Source organism: Hyaena hyaena, unplaced genomic scaffold, assembly GCF_003009895.1.
Source record: "Hyaena hyaena isolate Hyena2069 unplaced genomic scaffold, ASM300989v1 scaffold_859, whole genome shotgun sequence".
NCBI lineage: Eukaryota > Metazoa > Chordata > Mammalia > Carnivora > Hyaenidae > Hyaena > Hyaena hyaena.
In genome coordinates, this window is record NW_024081492.1 from 462857 (window position 1) to 482794 (window position 19938).

General features: G+C 45.5%; 1 protein-coding gene and 1 long non-coding RNA gene across 3 annotated transcripts in view; one reads left to right on the forward strand and one right to left on the reverse strand.

Moving 5' to 3' along the window:
* Nucleotides 1–19938, forward strand: part of SLC24A3 (solute carrier family 24 member 3) — a 504574-nt gene that overhangs the window by 270030 nt on the left and 214606 nt on the right. The gene's annotated exons all lie outside the window — the stretch shown is intronic.
* On the reverse strand, nt 527–15790 carry LOC120222306. Of its 2 annotated transcripts, none has more exons than XR_005526013.1 (3): nt 15569–15790; nt 11691–11829; nt 527–775 (listed from the first exon to the last, which is right to left on the reverse strand). It is a non-coding gene; the product is annotated as an uncharacterized LOC120222306 (long non-coding RNA). The 2 variants fall into 2 exon arrangements; XR_005526014.1 differs by lacking the exon at nt 527–775 and adding an exon at nt 10714–10799.

Here is a 19938-nt window from a genome sequence, read left to right on the forward strand (position 1 = left end):
AACCCCAAAACAAACAAACAAACAAAAAACCCTCCCTGCTCTCCTCCCGCTTTCCCAGACCCAAGCCAGCCACTCACAGACAGGAAAGTGGGAGCCGTCTGCCCTTCCTTCCATGCTCTTTCTTGCTGCAATTGCAGCTGGTTATGTGAATGCCCCCAGAGCCTCATTTTGAGGAGCAATTGCTATAAATCCAAGATGCTAGCGGTTAATAATAAGTCTGAGCTTGCCTCAGATGCAAATCCTAGTCTTGATTAAAGATGGAAAAAGGCAGTCCTGCTGTTCCTACTGCTTAGCAAATGACTTCGCTTTTCCCGCTGTGCAATATGAAACAGGAGCCTGAATGTAAAATGCAAAACTTTAACTCCTAGAAGGTAACATGGGAGAAAATCTAAGCAGCTTTGGGTTTGGTGCTAATTTCAGATAGGACTCCAAAAGCACCCTCCATGAAAAGCAGAAGATGGGAAGTTAGCTTTATTAAAATGAAAAACTTGGACTTGTTGAAAGACACCATTAAGAGAATAAAAAGACAAGCCACAGACTGGGAGAAAATCTTTGCAAAACACAGATGCGATACAGGGGTGTTACCCAAAATATGTAGAATTCTGTTAACATGCTGCTGGAGAGGGCTTGGGAGATGCTTGCAGACAGCAGCTTCAGAGGAAGAGGGAAACGCAGGGGAGAGTGAGTGGCCTTCACAACAAGAAGAAAGGAGCAACCAGGGCTGTCATAGTCCACTTGTGGGAACCCAGAGCACAAAGAGTTCCAAAGGCAGCTCCTAGAGGAGGGATGCCAGCAGTTAATCCTCCTTTTCTCTGTTCGACTCTTCTGGGCACTATGCAGGATTTTAGGAACTGAGTTAGGCAGAAATGACAGTGCCAGGTAATTGCTCCTTTCCTTTCTGTGGATGAGGCCCCAGGGTGTCTGCTGGGGCATGGACCGGGGCACACACCCATGGAGTATATAGAACACTGTGGAAAGCACTGTGGTCCCCACTCAGTTGGCAGTTGAGTTGAGGGTTCTTATGTGGGTGGAAGTGAGCAGGGAAGATTGAAAAAGGAAGGTTTTTGGTTGGAGAAACGTGCTTGTGATGATACAACCAGGTGGGCCTCCCAAGGAGCTGCCCCCTATGGTGCTGAGGTAAAGGAGACCCAGTGGAAAGAAGAAGTTTGACAGGAAGCTGGCTGGACATGGGCTGGGGAAGCATGAGGAGGCCAAACGGTTCCAGACCTTCTGTCCTGAACCCGTGTGGGTGTTGCTGCCTTTGGCAGAAATGACAAATGCAGGAGAACGACACAGGTGTTTGCATCTGGAGGGACCTTCAGAGAACAGATTGCCAGTTCAGTTGAAGGCAAGTAAAATCCATAGAAAGGAATTTAAATAGCAGATAAATTAATCACCTGGAAGTATTTTTGAGTTACAGTTTCTCTTGTACAGTATTGTGTCTGTGCTAAAAGTACTCTGCAGGGAAAAAGCAATGCTTAAGTCAGAGTTAAGAATTATACAGGTGATGGGGCGCCTGGGTGGCTTAGTCGGTTAAGCGTCCGACTTTCGCTTGGGTCACGATCTCGCGTTCCTGGGTTCGAGCCCCGCGTCGGGCTCTGTGCTGACTGCCAGCTCAGAGCCTGGAGCCTGTTTCAGTCTGTGACTCCCTCTCTCTCTGACCCTCCCCTGCTCACGCTGTCTCTCTCTCTCCTACCTAGAAATAAAAAAAAAAAAAAAGAATTATACAGGTGACATAGTTCTTGCATCAGAAAGTGTCTTCAGCCAACAGGTCAGCTTCCCCTTGGCCAAGGTGGTCTTGCCTGTGAGGAGAGTATCCCATGCCACATGCCTAAAAATCAAGTGTCTGTGACATCAGAATCAAGGCAAATGGCTTGATTATATTCTTCTCTGACAGTTTCTCCCATTTGCCAGCCTGATCCATGAATAAAGTATAAACTCTGCATACACTCTGTACTGTATGCATACTGTATATAATCTGTGTAGTGTAAAGCCATTTAGACTTGATGCCAAAAAAGTTAAACTACTAATATTGCACTTTGAAGATTTTGGAAGTAAATGAAATAATGTGATTGTATTTTCACAAGAGACAGCCTTTAGCAAGAATAAAAAAAAAAAAAAAAAACCCTAGAGAAACAGAATGCCCAGGTCTCTGGATATTAATTCCCTCCCTTGGAAGGCCTTCAGGAATCCCATCCATGAGGTCAGCAAGAAGTCCTCAGTCATTCTCGTTTATTGCCATCTGTCATCTTGATTATTTGTTGGGATTTCATTTAGTGATCTGAATCCAGAGATTGTCCGTCAGCATCAGGAGCCAGGGGATGACCTTGTATGGCTGCCTCTGATACTGTCCCAGCCTTCCTGCATTTGATAAATGACACACCCCTCCTCCCACTCCTGGGAGAAATGAAGTACAGGCTCAGGGCCTTATCGATTTTCCATAACAACAGATGCATCTTTAGGACTCTATTTTTATTTCAGAAGTGGCCTTCTGGCCCGATTCAGGTCTGTAAATCAGCTGACAAAATGTATTGCTACTGTTCTTCCTGGCATGATCTTTTATGCCATGACTTTTTCTTATATGTGATGTGGAGAATATCCTTTGGGTTCAGGTACACACCCTTCTTCATTGGAAAGCATTTCTGAACTTTAATTTCAAAGATGTTTTAGAGAGGAAATGAAAGGACCACAGCCCTTGATCCACTGTTGCTTGACAAGTCAGGCTCAGAAAGCTACAGTGTGCCCCAAATGTGACTGCACTCAGGGCGACCAGCTGCATTTCTTAGCCCAGTTGGGGTAAGGGTGAACATTTCCACCAGCAGGGCAGCGAGTTGCTCTAGAGCTTTTATGCTCTGTAAGAGCTGTCCATGGATAAGTTCAGACTTACCAGGTCATTCCCATTGTGTGACAAGGAACTGTAAACCATGAGTGTCTTGAGTGTGAGAACTAAACCAAGTTGATCTGTGTCCCCGGACATAGCCCCGTGCCTGGCACAATCAACTCCTGTTGGCTGGTTGAGGGAACAGGTGGCCTTGGTTGCCAGCACCAAATATCCTTAGGAAGCAAAGCACTATTGATTCCCTGGCTGTAGAACATTCTGCTTCCTCCTTTAGAAAACCACTCTGCTGGGGCGCCTGGGTGGCTTAGTTGGTTAAGCGTCCGACTTTCGCTCGGGTCATGATCTCACGGTTCGTGGGTTTGAGCCCCGCGTCGGGCTCTGTGCTGACTGCCAGCTCAGAGCCTGTTTCAGTCTGTGACTCCCTCTCTCTCTGACCCTCCCCTGCTCACGCTGTCTCTCTCTCTCTCTCCTAGAAATAAATAAAAACATTAAAAAAAAAAAAGAAAACCATTCTGCTGTCTTGGAACATGTTTTAGTCTTCTGAGGATGATGTGGCATTCCCTAGGCTTCTAACAGGCCCAGGCCAGGTTCACTGACTGGCTATCCCTGAGTGGAGAGATCAGAGTCCAGGGAGGGTCAGAGCTTGGGTTGCCTCATTATTCAATGGCTAACATAACTGCACATGGGGCTTCCTTTCTTGCCAGCATCTGATGGGTATAAGCGCCTTCCTCAGGAACGACTGACTTCAGGTAGGACCTCAGGTTAACTGCTTGTTGCCAGAGTCTTTCACTCTTGTCCATTTTGTGCACAACTCTTCTTGGCTTTCTAATTGTTCCACATCTATGTTTGTGGACCACCACCTCCTGACTGGCTTTCCTGACATCTCTTTTATGTGTTTCAAATGGCTCCTTTGCTCTCCGTTCTCACAGATATGAACAGAGAATGTTCCTATTCCTTTCTCTCAGTCTTAGCATGGGTTCCCCAAGGAGCAGACCCTGGGCTAAGATGCAAGTGCAGGAGGCCTGGGAGGTGAACCCGGGAAGGGCAGTGGGGAAGTGAGATAGGAAGGGAAGGAAATCAGTACAAGGCGTGTCAACGACCAGTTGGGTTCAGTCCCACTGGAGAGCTCTGGGAGGTGGTTTTTAACCTGCAGCACCCAACTGTCATTGGCTGGGGCTGTCCCTGGGGCATTAACCCTCAGCTCTCCAGTCTGTTCCACTGTCCCAACTGCATAATGGGAGACAGCCTTCGGGTGGAGATTCTCAGGTTCTTCCTTGAGGACTATAAGTGCTCAGGGTGCACAGCTAGGATGTTAATGGGCACGAGCTACACTCAGGTTTTGAGGATCTTCAAGGAAAATTCTAAGGGGCTTTGGCTTCCATACCTGCTTGCTTCGTGGACTGGGGTAAGCAGCCCAAACTCTGTTGGATTCAATTCTCCCCTCAGAAAAACAAGGACAGTTGTGGTACACACTCATATCATGGTTGCCAAAACTGCAAAATGCATATAAAGAGCTTTCTCTGGCTAAGGAAGTTCAAAAACATTTTAGCCATTAATGGTGCCATTACCATACTTGTCTTTTGTTGATTGTTTCAGACTGAAATTTGCTCAGTGCACTGTGATAAGGTGTCTCCAAAAATATGCCTCAAGAAGTTGCAGTTACTAGGAGATAGGAAGCATGAGTGTCTGGCCTTAAGATTAGTGAGCTAGGGAAAGTCATTTCTCCTCTCTGGGCCCATTTTCTCATTCGGGAATTTGAGACTAGACAAGGATTCTAATCACTGATGAGTCTATGGAATGATTATTCATGGAAGGCTGTGCTTTACTCCCCACAAGACTTTTCACCTCCCAAATTCATTTTCACACACCTTAGCAATGTTGCCTTGGGAACCATATTACATCATTGGACACACAGCTTCCTGAATTCTGCTTTTTTCAAAAAGAAAAAAATATGGTGCCCAGTTTGAGATACACTATTGTACTGCCTCATTAGGAACTGCTTGGAAGGTCACTTAGCAGATAGGTGGTGGAGTCCTTAGCTCTAGACTTGGTTCTGTGCCTTTGTCAGACAGCTAGTCCACTTAGCTCCTAAGCCCCTACTGACAGAGAGTCCAGAACATTCTATAGACCTCACACTCAGTTGCATGTGGGTCTTGGAGAAGGAAAGGTTCCCAAGAGGAATGTCAACTTACCTGAGCTCCCTGGGTTAGTGGACTCAATCTGAGAGCTACATTTATTGTTTAGGAACATTTGTGTCATGGGAGACCTATCTTTCCTGGCACTAGGGCTCTGGTGCTCTTCTGGAAGGCTTTGACACAGCACAGCTGAATTTAGTAATGTAAGAATAATCCAGTAAAATTCAACAACTGAATATTGACTACCCTGTTTAATAAAAAGCATCTGAAAATACTTTGGGTTCTTTTTTTTTTTCTTAAATAGTTTATTGTCAAGTTGGTTTCCATATAACACCCAGTGCTCATCCCAACAAGTGCCCTCCCCCATGCCCATCACCCCCTTTCCCTTCTTCCCCACCCCTACCAGCTCTCAGTTTGTTCTCAGCATCCAAGATTCTCTCATGGTTTGCCTCCCTCCTTCTCCCCAACTATTTTTCCCCTTCTCCTCCCCCATGGTCCTCCATTAGCTTCCTCCTAATCCACCTGTATGTACAAACATATGGTATTTGTCCTTCTCTGCCTGACTTATTACACTCAGCACAACACCCTCTAGTTCCATCCATGTTGCTACAAATGGCCAGATTTCATTCTTTCTCATTGCCATGTAGTATTCCATTGTATAGATAAACCACATCTGCTTGATCCATTCATCAGTTGATGGACACTTAGGCTCTTTCCATGTTTTGGCTATTGCTGAGAGTGCTGCTATAAACATTGAGGTATATATGCCCCTATGCATCAGCACTCCTGTATCCCTTGGGTAAATTCCTAGCAGTGCTATTGCTGGGTCATAGGGGAGCTCTATTGTTAATTTTTTGAGGAACTTCCACACTGTTTTCCAGAGGGGCTGCATCAGTTTACATTCCCACCAACAGTGTAGGAGGGTGCCCATTTCTCCACATCCTCACCAGCATCTAGAGTCTCCTGATTTTTTCATTTTCGTCACTCTGACTGGCGTGAGGTGGTATCTCAGTGTGGTTTTGATTTGTATTTCCTTGATGAAGAGGGACACTGAGAATCGTTTCATGTGTCTGTTGGCCATCTGTATGTCCTCTTTAGAGAAGTGTCTGTTCATGTCTTCTGCCCATTTCTTCACTGGATTATTTATTTTTCAGGTGTGGAGTTTGGTGAGTTCCTTATAGATTCTGGATACTAGCCATTTGTCTGATATGTCATTTGCAGCTACCTTTTCCCATTCCATCAGTTGCCTATTAGTTTTCTTGATTGTTTCCTTTGCCATGCAGAAGCTTTTTATCTTGATGAGGTCGCAGTAGTTCATTTTTGCTCTTGATTCCCTTGCCTTTGGGGATGTGTCAAGTAAGAAATTGCTGTGGTTGAGGTCAAGGAGGGTTTTCCTGCTTTCTCTTCTAGGGTTTTGATGCACAAAAATAAACTCAAAATGGATAAAGGACCTGAATGTGAGACAGGAAACCATCAAAACCCTAGAAGTGAAAATACTTTGGGTTCTTGATGGAACATTCAAAATGCTTGCCTTTCCCACTTCTTACTATATGCTAGGACTTGTAAAATCTCTTGTTGCTGTATATTTACTGACAGAGCAGTCATTTATAGAGCACATTCAGGCTTTGTAAGGAGAGTTTGGGAGTCAAATATGAATGAGAAATAGCCCCAGCCTGTGAGGAGGGGCCAATCCAGGAAAAAACATATATTTGAGGCAACACTCTCAGGAGAAAGTATGACATGGCCACATTTTATCTGTAAGTGTGCACTAAGTATGTGAAAAGAGATATTAAAATGATAGCTAGGATTTATTGAACAGTTACTATGTGCTGGGCACTTGTTTTAGTACTTTATATACATTAGTGTTTAGCTTCACACAACTCTATGAAGTATAGGTTGCAGTAGTCACAATGTTAGATGAGGAAATTGAGGCCCAACATTGCCCAGCTGGTAAGATGTGGAGTCAGAATGAGAAACCAGGAGATCTGGCTTCACACCTTACTGAAAATCCATCCAACCAATATGAAAAGAACCTGGTAGGGATAGAGGGGAGGGGCTGAGAGAGCTAGGTCTGGGGTGAGGGCATCAAGGGTCAGGAAAATTTGAGCCAACTCTGATTTTTCAGTTGGGTGCCTGGGGATTTAGAGGCCCTGCCAGTTCATAAGGTGGATACAGAATGAAAACCTAGTAGGTGGCTCTGAGATAGGAGAGAACGGATTAGGTCTGAGTTGGGGTAAGTGGTATTAGTGGGATAGTGAGGAGAATCTCCAAGGGGGCTCACTGGAGAAGTCTGAAAAGTCAAGGCAGCATTTTGGTACACCCAGAGATGGCCAGCGCGTGTTCACTGGGTGACCTTCCCACATGACCTTCTTCTCTGGAGAGGGCGCTAAGGCCTGTTGTATTTGCTCTTCACATATCTTCTCTGAGTTCTACACCTGTCTGTCACGCCCTCCTAGGAAGCTATACTCCACATGTCCAAACTGACCCCTTGACAGTCCCCCTGACATGGTCCTCCTCCTAGACCAGGCCAGAGGTGCACTCTCTCTCTGTGCACCCACCTATTGCTGAAGACAGAAACTTCAATGTCCTCCTAAAGCCAGCCTCTCCCTAACACCCTGTGTCATCCACTAGTGGTCACTGGGGCTTTATCTCCTCACGAGCTCTCAAATCTGGCTACAGGTCCTCCACAGGACTGCCAAGCACTTTTTTCTGTCACTTGGACTGTGCTGTAGGCCTCGTGGCTTCAATCCCTTCCAGTGCTGTTTCCACACAATGGCCAGAGTGATCCTTCTGCACATTGAAGGTCATCATGCTCCCCATTTGAAAAATGCATAAATGACTTCCCATTGCTCCAAGGGTAAAGGGCAATACTTCTTTTATTTTATGCTTATTTATTTATTTTGAGAGAGAAAGATCATGAGTGGGGGAGGCACAGAGAGAGAGAGAGAGATTGAGAGAGAGAGAGAGAGAGAGAGAGAGAGAATCCCAAGCAGGCTCCACACAAAGCACAGAGCCCAACACAAGGCTCAGACTCACCAACTGTGAGATTATGACCTGAGCCAAAACCAAGAGTCTGATGCTTAACCAACTGAGCCACCCAGGCGCTCCAGGGCAACACTTCTAATCTGGCCCACCTGGCCCACTTGGTCTACCTGGCATGCATGGTTTGGCACTTCCCTCTACACCTCACCTCTCTCAGCACACCCCTCCTTTTCTCCCCTCTAGCCCCACTATCCTTCTTGAATTGCACCAACACATGTTGGTCCCTCACGCCCACCCCAGCTTTTCTGGGCTTTCTGTCTTACCAGTTTTTCCTGTACTTATTTCCTGTTTCCCTCCTACTTCTTCCCTCCCTTCACAGGTACTTCAAGTCCAAGAGAGCATCTTCTTGTGTTCATGATAGTTGAAACTTTATATTCCTAATTGAAATTAAATTGTCAGTTACTAATCTCCCTGTACCTTAGTGCCTAGCAAATGGCAGGCACATAATAGGTGTTCAACAGATGTTACTTGAATGAATGAATGAATGAATGAATGAAGCAAGCAAGCAAGCAAGCGTGGGCAGTCTTACTTCTCTCCCATTTGGAGACTGTTTTCACCTTCTGTGAGGACAGAACCCATACCTTGCTGAAATGTTCTGGACAATAAGAACTCTTTTGCTGAGGTATTTCCTCCAGCCCCTGACCTCAGAGATCAGGAAGGACCCTTGGGCAGAGTTTAAGGACGTGGCTCAGCCAGTGCAAGGCTCTGCAACTCTGTGGCTCTGCACTGAGTGGAATCACAGAGTTTATGATTCAACATGAACACCACCTTAGCAGACAGAAAGTGCGCTGGGTTACATCAAGGCAGCGTGATATTCCTGGGGTCCTCCCCTCTTTGAAGAATGGCAGACCTAGCCTGGCCTTCTGGTTGAACCCATGTGTCAGCACACTGTCTGTCTCCACTGCAAGGCTCAAGGCTCTGCAGCAAGAAATTACCTACTAATGATTCGCTTGTTTGCTTGTAATTAATGACTACTGAGGGCAGGCAAATCAGGGCCAGTGATCAGTCCTGATTCATTGATCAAAATGTCCCACTGACCAGGGACTCCAGGAAGCACCTGCACTCGAGTCACCAATAATTCTCTTCCTACCCACACAGCAGGGGTTGACATTTAACAAGCAGAAGCTCCCTGGCAGACTTTTGACTGAGCCTGGCTTTCCAAAGCAGTGGGAAAGGGGACTGAAAAGGAAAAAGAGTTATTTGCAGTTGAAACAAAAGAAAAAGAAATTCCAGAGGCAGCCAGCCTAGGATGCTGGACACAGAATTTGGCTATCACATTTCAGTGGCTTGTGGGACTATGTGTATATGGTTTAACCAAACCTAAATGTAGGGTTTGGAGTATTTTTGGCAGGATCTTAAGGGTAGGTAGCATTTTTACTAGCTTTACCAGCCAGCTGTTTGTCTTGCCTCTGAGGTTAAATGATGTTCCCAGTGCCCTAAGGAGTCGCCTCCTTTGTGTGTGCACCAGGGTCCCTGCAACAGTGAGCAGGAGAGAAGTCTGTGGTCAGCATGGTCAGGGGGCCTGGACAAGTGCCGTGACACACAGCTGCTGTGTCAGGAACTTTGGGAGGAGCTTTCTCTGCTCAGAACCCAGCCTTTCAAAATTACCAGGCCAGGTTGAGTCCACACTGTTAGGGCTGGTTCTGGCTTTATTCTCAGGTCACCTTAGAAGGCAAAACCCCAAGAGTATGGTAGGGAGCTTGGGATTCAGTGGTGGGCTTAACGACTGAAGACAGAGACTTCCTGGAAACTGAGGCCCTAGGGGGTACTTAAGGGTCAACTGGAGAAGGTGTGTTCGAGATGGTCTCCAGAAGAAGGTGTGTGAAAGGGAGAGAAAGAGCGCCATCCAGGTGGCTAGAACAAGAACCTTTGTCTCATTCTATTTTTCCCAAACTGGCCTGCCTTCCATATTTGGGGTCAGCTCCTGTGGGCAAGCCATCAAAGACTTTGGATAATAGACTCTGTTGCCTGCAAGGGGTCTGGTGTAGGCAGGTGCAAGGACTGGGGCAGTGGTGGGGAGGAGTTTGAAGGGGGCAGTGACTGGGTGTGTAACAGAGTTGGCACTCAGAGGCAGCCATGGTCAAGATTTGTCTTTGCCATGGACACTGCCTTTTTGGATGGTGGTTAAAGGTACAGACACTGGGATCAGTTAAACCTGGGATTGAGTTCTGGCTCCAGGTCCTTGAACACAGTCACTTAAGTGTCTAAACCGCAGTCTTATTCATCTATGAAGTGGGGAAAATAGTAAGGATACATTCTTCGTAGAGGAGTTTGGAAGATCCATTAGATAAATTTGGAGAATTAACTATTTTCTTACAATCTCTCTTTGGCATCTCCCATAGAACCAAGTGCTTGGAACACAAGAGATGCCAAAGATTCTTCTTGGATTGAATTAAATGCTTGGGAATGTGATAAGAAGTCTCTGAGCCTGCGGGCATCACCGCCACTGGGAATCCTCCTAGTGTCCACCCAGAGCCACAAGGGGGTTCTGTCTGCTCCGTCTTCATCCCCTCTTTTCCTTTCTTAGTTCATTGTTTTCATTTTCAACATTCCTTTGTTCCTCACTACACTTTGACTAAATCTGATCGGTTTTCCTTGCATCAGAATCAGTACTTCTGAATAATACTAGTGGGGCCAACAGTAGCACATTTAAGTTTCCAAATCAGAAAATGTCTTTTGTAGGTTAGGAAACTGAGGCTCAGAGGAGACCCACGACTCACCATGGTGAACCCAGAGCTCTCTGGAGAACTGGATCCAGCTTGTGGCACAGTTGGGCATCAGTACTAGAAGACATCAAGAAGTTCCATCTTGGGGCGCCTGGATGGCTCAGTCGGTTAAGCATCTGCCTCTTGATTTCTGCTCAGGTCATGATCTCACGGTTCATGAGATTGAGCCCCACATGTGCTCTGTGCTGATAGTGTGGAGACTGCTTGAGATACTCTCTCTTTCTCTGTCCCTCCCCCACTCACACTCTCTCTGTCTCCCAAAATAAGTAAATAAACTTTAAGAAAAAAAAGTTCCATCTTGAGTCAGTCACAGCCACTAAACCTAGTCAGTCACTGAGTGGAAAAGAGGAAGGACAAAGATCTGTACACCACACCAACTTCCCAGTGAATTTATAGGGTGAGACATAGCTACTGAATTCTAGAAATACTTGCTGATCCCCAAGGTGCTGATACTACCCTGAGGTCACAAAGCTCTGTTCCAAGCCTTTCAGAATGATGTCTCTTCGTGGTTAGCTGCCACTTCAATTTGGTTGTCAAAGTCCCTGCAGAGTTTTGTTTTGTTTGTTTTTTCCTGATGAGGCTAGATATGTGGGTTATTTCCTTCTTTGAATCTAGGCTAAATTGGGGACTAATCCATAACCCTCTCTGCATGTTGATTGTCACTGTAGCCCAAACAGACCCTATGTCCTTATACCCCCTTCTCCAGAGACCGATGGGGATGGGAAGACATCACCAAGGGAGACTTTCATATACTAAGCAAGAGAAATTAGCATTCTCTGGGTAATGTGACTGCTCCTATTTACTCTGGCTTCTGTCCCACAGATACAGCTGGAATCATGGGACCTCAGGCAGTGCTTAGTTCCCTCCTCTGGGCCAAACAGAGGTCAGAGAGCAAGTGCTTTGGAGCACTGAGCTGGACCTCTAACCTCAGCTCTGTTCCCTGCTCACCTCTGAGGATTGATTGCACCTCCTCCTTCCTGCCTTGAGCACTCCCAGGCCTAGTTGGAGAAGTTATTCAGGGGTCTTGACATAGGATCCTGGTTTTTGGTTAGAGAATTTCATGGGTTGGATTCTGTTCTGCATCATCCTGCAATGCAATGAAGAATTACTAGACTCTCAGTCCCATTCACAGGGACTAATAAGTAAAGGTGCAGGCTTCTTTCTCAACAGGATTGACCCATTGACTCTGTGAGCTTTTTATTTTCTCAGTGTATTTACTTACATAAACATTCATGTTTCGGAATCCTTAGTTAAGGTTATAGGTTTTGGGGCGCCTGGATGGCATAGTCGGTTAAGTGTCTTGACTTTGGCTCAGGTCATGATTTCACAGTTTTTGAGTTTGAGCCCTGCACTGGGGGCTCTCTTCAGAGCCCACTTCAAATCCTCTGTCCCCCTCTCCCCCAGCCTACCCCCCATGCATGCTCTTTCTCTTTCGCTGTCTCTCTTTCAAAAATAAAAATAAACATTAAACAAATAGGTTTTAATGGCAAGTGTTGCACTTTATTTTATATTATTTTAATTACAGTCACAGAGAAATCATGACTATATTATTACGTGGTACATGACTCAAGAAAATTAAGTAAATTCCATAGTAATATATTCTACATAGACTCAATTCCTCTGTTTTCACTTAGTAATTTACATTTACTGAACACCTAAAGTTTGGTAGTTATATTCTAAACATGTACATATTTTTCTCTGTTATAAATTTTCCCCCCAACTTAATTTTTCAAAGGAGCTCAAGGGTCTTTGGAAGCAAAGTAAAAGTGTAGTGTTGTTCCAGGATTCTATTAGCCAGAAACCACTATTCAAAGGCACCAGGGTACTTGTCAGTAGAGTTTTAACTTGTTGAGTTTAATAGTGGCCTTAAGGATCTGTGGGTCCTAAACTGTCTTTTGAGAATGGAAAAAAATCAAATTATGTCCAGAAAAGTGTTAGGGACGAGTGTACTTTATAACATGTGGTCTTTTTATTTGGTGGCCTGTATGTTAGCACATGGTAGGTAGCTCTCTCTCTGGAATATGCCATTCCCTTTTCTATCCTGAGTAATAGAATTTAATGTTGTCCCGTTTTCTTTCTGAATCCAACACTAGCTCATGGAACCTTTGTGTAGAAGGTAGTAGGGAATGTCTTTGGGAATAAAGTTTCTATCATTTATGTGTGTGCATGTGATGCTGAATTCCTATATTTTTCCTAACTTATAAACTTCCGAAGACTGCCAGGGATCATGGAAGCCACACTACCTGATCATCAGTGGCCCGTTCACTCAGACTGTCCTCTTGACCTCAGAGGCCACCTGTCCGCCCATCTGTCCCTATGGACAGTAGTGAAACGGAACTCAACCTTCAGCCCAGGGTAGCACCTCTCCCACTCACAGCTCATGGCCATGTGGGAATTGAGAAAATGGTTCCTGGTCCACTTCTTCAGGACATAAAGTCTTCTCAGACTCATGAGAAAGCTGGCAGTTGAAAAATGTCTCCTGATACTCACTCCATCCTACTCCATTCACAAAGCCTGAGAGAGGCGAGTCAGAGCCTAAGGGCCCTTGAGTTTGTTACTGAACTACTGGTTTTCTGGGGAAAGGATGTCTAGGTGTTATCATCTGCATAATTAACTGCTTTTTATTAAAAAAAGGTTCAAGAACATCATATTTATTTATTTAAAAATATTTATTAGAGAGAGAGGCAGAGAAGAGAGAGAGGGATGCAGAGAATCGCAAGCAGGCCCCATGCTGCCAACTCAGAGCCCAAAGTGGGGCTCGAGCTCCATGAACCATGAGATCATGACCTGAGCCAAAACCAAGAGTCAGATGCTTAACCAACTGAGCCACCCAGGCTCCCCAAGAACATCATATTTAAACAACTGATAAAGTCTGGAAGTCTGATAAAAGACAGTAATGTTTCAGTGATTAACACAGTCAGAGGTGTAAGATTTGGAGGGTAGGGTGAAGATTTTACTGAAGACACTGGTGTTGAAAATGAACATCGTGTTTTGGTTTGGTTGTTCCACAACCCACTTTCCATGCCCCCTTTCCTGAAGGACACAGATTGCCTGAGCTCTTTGCACAAAATAATATGCGATCTGCCTCGAGGGGATTCAGGGACTTAATCTTCTCGCCCTTGCTCATTGCCTTCCCTCAGAAGTGTTAGAAATGTTCCTCTGCAGATGTTACATAGGCGAATGACTGGCTCTGGGATAGAAGATTTTCTCTGTCCTCCACTCCCTAGTGGCAGTCATGTCACTGCCACTTTTAAAATTTGGATTATCTTTGCTTTGCTTTTCAATGAGCAGAAACCGTGTTTTTCATATTTTAAAATGTGGAGCTTCTGGGGTGCCTGGTGGCTCAGACAGTTAAGTGTCCGACTTCGGCTCAGGTCATGATCTTGCTGTTCGTGGGTTCGAGCCCCGTGTTGGGCTCTGTGCTGACAGCTAGCTCAGAGCCTGGAACCTGTTTCAGATTCTGTGTCTCCCTCTCTCTCTGACCCTCCCCTGCTCTCTCTCTCTCTCTCTCAGAAATAAATAAAACGTTAAAAAAATTAAAATATAATTTTATTATTATATTAAATAAATATTTAAAAGAAATATTAAAAGAAAATAAATGTGGAACTTCAGTAAAATTCAGGTTTGCCTTTTCCCCACTTCCCATGCATTAATAACTCTGTTATGTTAATAATCCTTTGAAGCACATGTACTTGGCCCCGCTGTTCCTTAGGGAGAATGCGTCCTCACTGCCAGCCTTGTACTTGGATGCCGGGGATACCACCACCAACTACCTTCCCTCATGTCCCCTACCTGAGCTGGGTGGGGCCCCAGGGAAGGAGAGAGAGCAGTTAACTTCTCCATTCCTTCCTTTCTTCCTTCCTCCCTCCCTCCCTCCCTCCCTCCCTCCCTCCTTCCTTCTTCCCTCCCTCCCTCCTTCCTTCCTTCCCTCCTTCCTTATAGTTATCCTGCTTCCTGTCTATGTTCCCAGTCCCTTCAGTGCTCCCTTCCCCAGCATCGCTGCCTCGTGTGCCACATTCCTGAATTGGCTAAGTAACTGTCTTCCATGCCCACAGTAGTAACCTCACTCACTGTGGACCTCTGACCCTTAAATTCTGAGGCCAAACTGTTCATACTTTAGCTGCTTACATCCCATAGTTACATATTGGCCATGGACAATTATTTTCTTTATATTTTTCTTAAACTCACTTTCAAAATATTTTTTTTACTCCTAACAAGAATTTTTTTTATTTTACTAAATCCCAATGGCAACTTTCCCAACTTTGTAGAGAACAAGATTCCCCAAATATATAGAGTTAGAAATGTATTTGCATACTAAAAATCCCTGTAAGATGGTTAATTGTCCCTTTCTGTGGGTATATCCCATTATAGTCACTTACTCCTGAATCATTCCAGTGCACAAACAAGAAAATTCATTTGTGGTCGAGAAGATGAAAAGCAGTCATGGACAAGTGTCTGTATATACATTTACAGTAATCATGTATGTGCACTGCTCTTCTTAATCTGTTTCTAAATTGTAGCAGCAGAACAAGATTGCACAATAAACACTGTTGCTTAAACATATACACCCAGACACCCGGGAATACCCTGACAGTACAAATTTGGGTAAATTTTAGTGCTCATAAGAAACAAACAAACAAACAAAAAAGGTTTCAATAACACTGCCAATGCATAATTAAAGAATTTATTTTTAAAGGTGCTTTCATATACCGTTTATAAACGAACAGAGGTATTTTATGGTAACATTCAAATAAGCATTATATAACTATTGACATAGTTTGTTCTTGTGTGGCCCAGTATCATCTCATGTATCCCCAAAAACATACCAAGCATTTCTGCTGCAAGTTCTTTGTTCATAGGGTTCTATCCAACCACAGGATGGACCTCAGCAGCCCCATAGTGGAGCAGTTACGAGTATGTTATTCCTTATCTTTCCAATAATGTTTGATACTTTTGATTGCCAGTGTCTGACCCCAGGTAGAGAATTATTCTGGATGCTGTGGTTGTTTGTTGGGCTGGCAGGTAGCTCTTGGAATTAAATGGTTGGTTCTGGCCTCATCACCATGGTGACAGGAATCAACACCAAGTGACCAGCTGGGTGGGGAAGCTATACATGGGGGAGTTATTTCTTTGTCTACATCACAGTAACTCTGATTCCTATCCCCTGAGTGGGTCACACCAGCAGTCACCACCTCAGATCCCACCTCTGACATCTTAGTTGAGAGGACCTGAAAACCATGGAACATGGAGGCATGGGATGCGCTGATGTATTAAAAAAAAAACAACAACAACAAGGGGCGCCTGAGTGGCTCAGTCGGTTAAGCATCTGACTTTGGCTCAGGTCATGATCTCACGTTTTGTGGGTTTGAGCCCCGCATCGGGCTCTGTGCTGACAGCTAGCTCAGAGCCTGGAGCCTGTTTCAGATTCTGTGTCTCCCTCTCTCTCTGACCCTCCCCCATTTGCGCTGTCTCTCTCTCTCTCTCTCAGAAATAAATTTTAAAAGTTTAAAAAAAAAAAAAACAAGAAGGGGGCACCTTGGTGGCTCAAATGAGTTAAGCATCCAACTCTTGGTTTCAGCTCAGGTTATGATTTCATGGTTTAGTGAGTTTGAGCCCCACATCAGGCTCTACGCTGACAACTGCACAGCCTGCTTGAGATTCTCTGTCTCTGTCTCTTTGCCCCTCCCCTACTCGTGCACGCACACGTGTGCACTCTTTCTCTCTCGCTCTGAAAATAAATAAACTTAAAAATTTTTATTTAATTTAATTAAAAAATGAAATTTTAAAAAATATTAAAAAAAGAGAAAGATAAGCAAACAGGGTAAGCATTGCCTGTTTACTTAGTGAACACAGTGCCTGGAGCAGAGCAGTGATTCCAAAATTTTTATTGAATGAATAAACCAAGTACTAAAACCATTCCTTGTAATAGTCAGGCGTTCACTCCTTCACCAGCATTTGCTGTTTTCTGCACTCTTCCAGACCAGGTTGAGGATAAAAGAGTAAAAGAATCTGGAAATGGGAAGTGCTGTTGGAATGTAATGTGAGTGGGGGGGGGCGGGGAGGGGAAGAGGGAGAGGTTTGGGGAGTTCTTGGGGAAGGGGGGCCAATAAGAAAATGGGAACACCAGGGAGGGATCAGGAGCCGGTGAGAGGAGCACGCCTGCCATACCAACTGCATGCTCATGTGCCACCCTCCCATTCCCAAAACACTGAAATGTGGCTGATTAGGGAGAGGCTGCAGGCAGTCCACTGTGCTGCTCGCCTCTCTGGGTCTTCACAAGAGACCTGATTTGTGGGGAAAATGCTTGCTGTACACTGTATCTCTTGGCTGTTGCTCCCTTGGCCTGGCTTGCTGCATTCCAAGTTAAAATAGCTCACGCTCCTTCCGGGTGGAACTAGCAGCCTCCCCAGGGTCTGGGGTGTAGATCTGCATAGAGGGAGAGAAAATTCTCCGCTGCTGATCTTCCTTTTGACAGGCATCTGTCTGTGCCTTTCACCCTCTGCCATTAGGCCTTCACGTGACAGCAGAGATGCCAACTGTGTTATCTGAATATATAGACCGAGAGTTGCCCATCTGCTGTCCCTCCCACTCAAATCAATTATGCTTGTGGAAGACGTTTTAAGCATTTTTCATCCTTGAAGGAGAGCAGTACCTTCCTCCAGCTGGGAGCCCTGTGGTCAAGAAGCCCTCCTGTGGTGATAGGGCTCTGTCTTCAAGAGCTACAAAATTAGCCCAGGAAAGCTTTGTAAACCTGAATCTTTGGGGCATCGCAACAAGGATGCCTGGTTTCATCCAAACTCATTACCTTCCAAGTGACAGAATCATCTGGGAAATAAACTTCTTATTAAAATATAAAACCTTCCCAGAATCCATCTGCAAACTTCAAAGGGAGGTTTGGGGGAAGGAAATCCTACCCAATTTTAACTATTCCACGGATGTTTGCAGGGGGGTTGGAGGGAAGGAAAATTGTTCTGTGGTGCCAAATCTGAATCTGGTTCTGTGCTATGGGTCAGTTTCCAGGGCACACTATCTGGGTGGCAACTTTTCTCAGACCCGGGCCTTAACTTGGAACAGAAAGAGCTAGAACCCCTGGTCCAGCTCTGGGCTACAGTGATTTGGAGGGATTAAGAGGCAGAACTTGCTCAGGCAAGCCTGAGTGCTCAGGGACTCTCATTTCTCAGCTGGTGTACATCTTCCATTTCAGTGAGATGCCCCATTCCCTTGGAATCTTATGGACAAAAGCCAGCCCAAGGGGCTGTTTCAGATGGGAGTCCCCAAGACAGAGGTCCTTGTATAGTGGATTTATTGCTCGAGAGTTCTCAGGAGAAACGGGAGCAAGAGACGCAGGATTAGGCAGGAAGACAAGTCAGCAAAGCTGTGTTCTCAGCCGCAGACTGGTCTCAGCCTGATCCCACGGGACCATGGTGCATGAATAGCAGCATGGAGCTGTCCCAACTTGAGGCAGGACATTGGCTGCACCTCACTCTTGGCGTGAAGACTTAATCTTCAAGGCATTTAGGGTGAGGTATCAGGCATTCACCCAAAGCAATTCTCTGGAGAATGCACATGGAGCCATTAGCTGAAGGCATTCTCAGCACTGGGTGGTGGGTGCACCAGCCCAGTGAAGGAAATCCTGAGCAGGAATCAAACTGTCCACTTCAGTGGTATACAGTCACTCTGTTGTGCTGCTTGACTTCACACAGAAGGTGTGATCAAACCAACAAGCTTTTGTTACCTTCACAAGGCAGCGCCACCATCAGTCTGTGAGATTCACTTCCCTGTCCAAGCCATTATACCGTAGCAGGTTTTAGACATGTTTTATAGAGGGTTGGGGAGGGGAGTGGATGCATAAGCTAGCGCATAGCCGGTCAGACATTATTGTTTTCCCCAGCATACAGCACCACCAGCCATGGACATAGCCCCTCAGTTATTCAGCCAGGCTTGTTAAAAATGCGGGCATAAAAAGAGCTGATTTCATCCATTTTATGGCTGTCTAGTTCCCCCCAGGAAAGGCAAGGTTGCCCAGAATGTGTGTGGTCCATACCTTTTGTGTGGAAGATGTTTTCAAGACTTTATTCCCTTGAACGTGCCTAGTCTTGCCCCTGACCATTACTTACGTTTCTTGCCTTTCCTCAAGCTCTTGCCTTACTGTTAGCTCGAAATGGTCACAAAAATTCCAGGCTTTTCCATTCTCCAACCCAACCTGCCACTTTCTTTCATACCATGAGGCTCTAATGCCCAGCTCCTCCACAGCACCCCAGATTTGGGGCTGGGTCTTCTGTTGTCACCTGAGTCTGTGTCCACTTCCAGTGGACCAAGATATAACCACAGGTTCTATTCTTTTGACTATTTGGATCTGAGCTTTCTGGTAACAACAGTTTTTTAAAAATGACCTGACAGGAGGACACAGAAACGTCTGGAATGTGTTCAAGACCAGTGAAAACTCTGTAAGAAGACAATCTCGCTGCTGCCTCTTGATTGTGACCAGTCAGATATCCTCCTGGGACACCCCTGGCTCCCATCACCTGGCACTAGGGATGGAAACTTTGGCCATAGGTAGTTGTTTCCAGGGCTTCTCCATTCTCTGCCTCACCCCTGTCCTACTCCCCTTCTTGCCGACAATTTCCCAGAGCAAGGCCCATCTAGCATCATTTTGCCCTAAACCCCAGCCAGCTCATCTCCATGCAGCAAGGACCTGTAGGCATGCTGGAATCTCATTAGAAAGAAATGCAGGTCCACTGAGCTCAAATAGACCCCCTAGGAACTGACAGGCTGATGAGTGATGTATGTGACTTGTTTGAGACCGTCTTTTGAAGGGAGAGTGTGCAATACTGTCCCCATAGAACAAGTTACTGCCCACCACCCACCCTCCAGCCTCCACTCATGTGGTCTGGATCCCAATCTCTGTGGTGATTTAGTGCAGGATTCCTTTGGGATGATCAAGGGAATGTTTGTGGAAGAAGCAGCATTTGTGTGGTTCCTGGGTTAGCCTGGGTTCCCAGAAGCTGAGCCTGGCATGAGCGTTCATGCAAAAATGATTTTGAAAGTGCTCCCTGGAAAAACTGGTAGAGAGTGAGAGGTAGGACCAAGGAAGAAGGAGAGAGGGGAAGGATGCCGTGTCAAGCATAAACTTGCAGCAGCCACATTAGCTCCAGGGAGCCCTAGGTGCTGGCTTGTCAGATGTGAAAGCATTCAG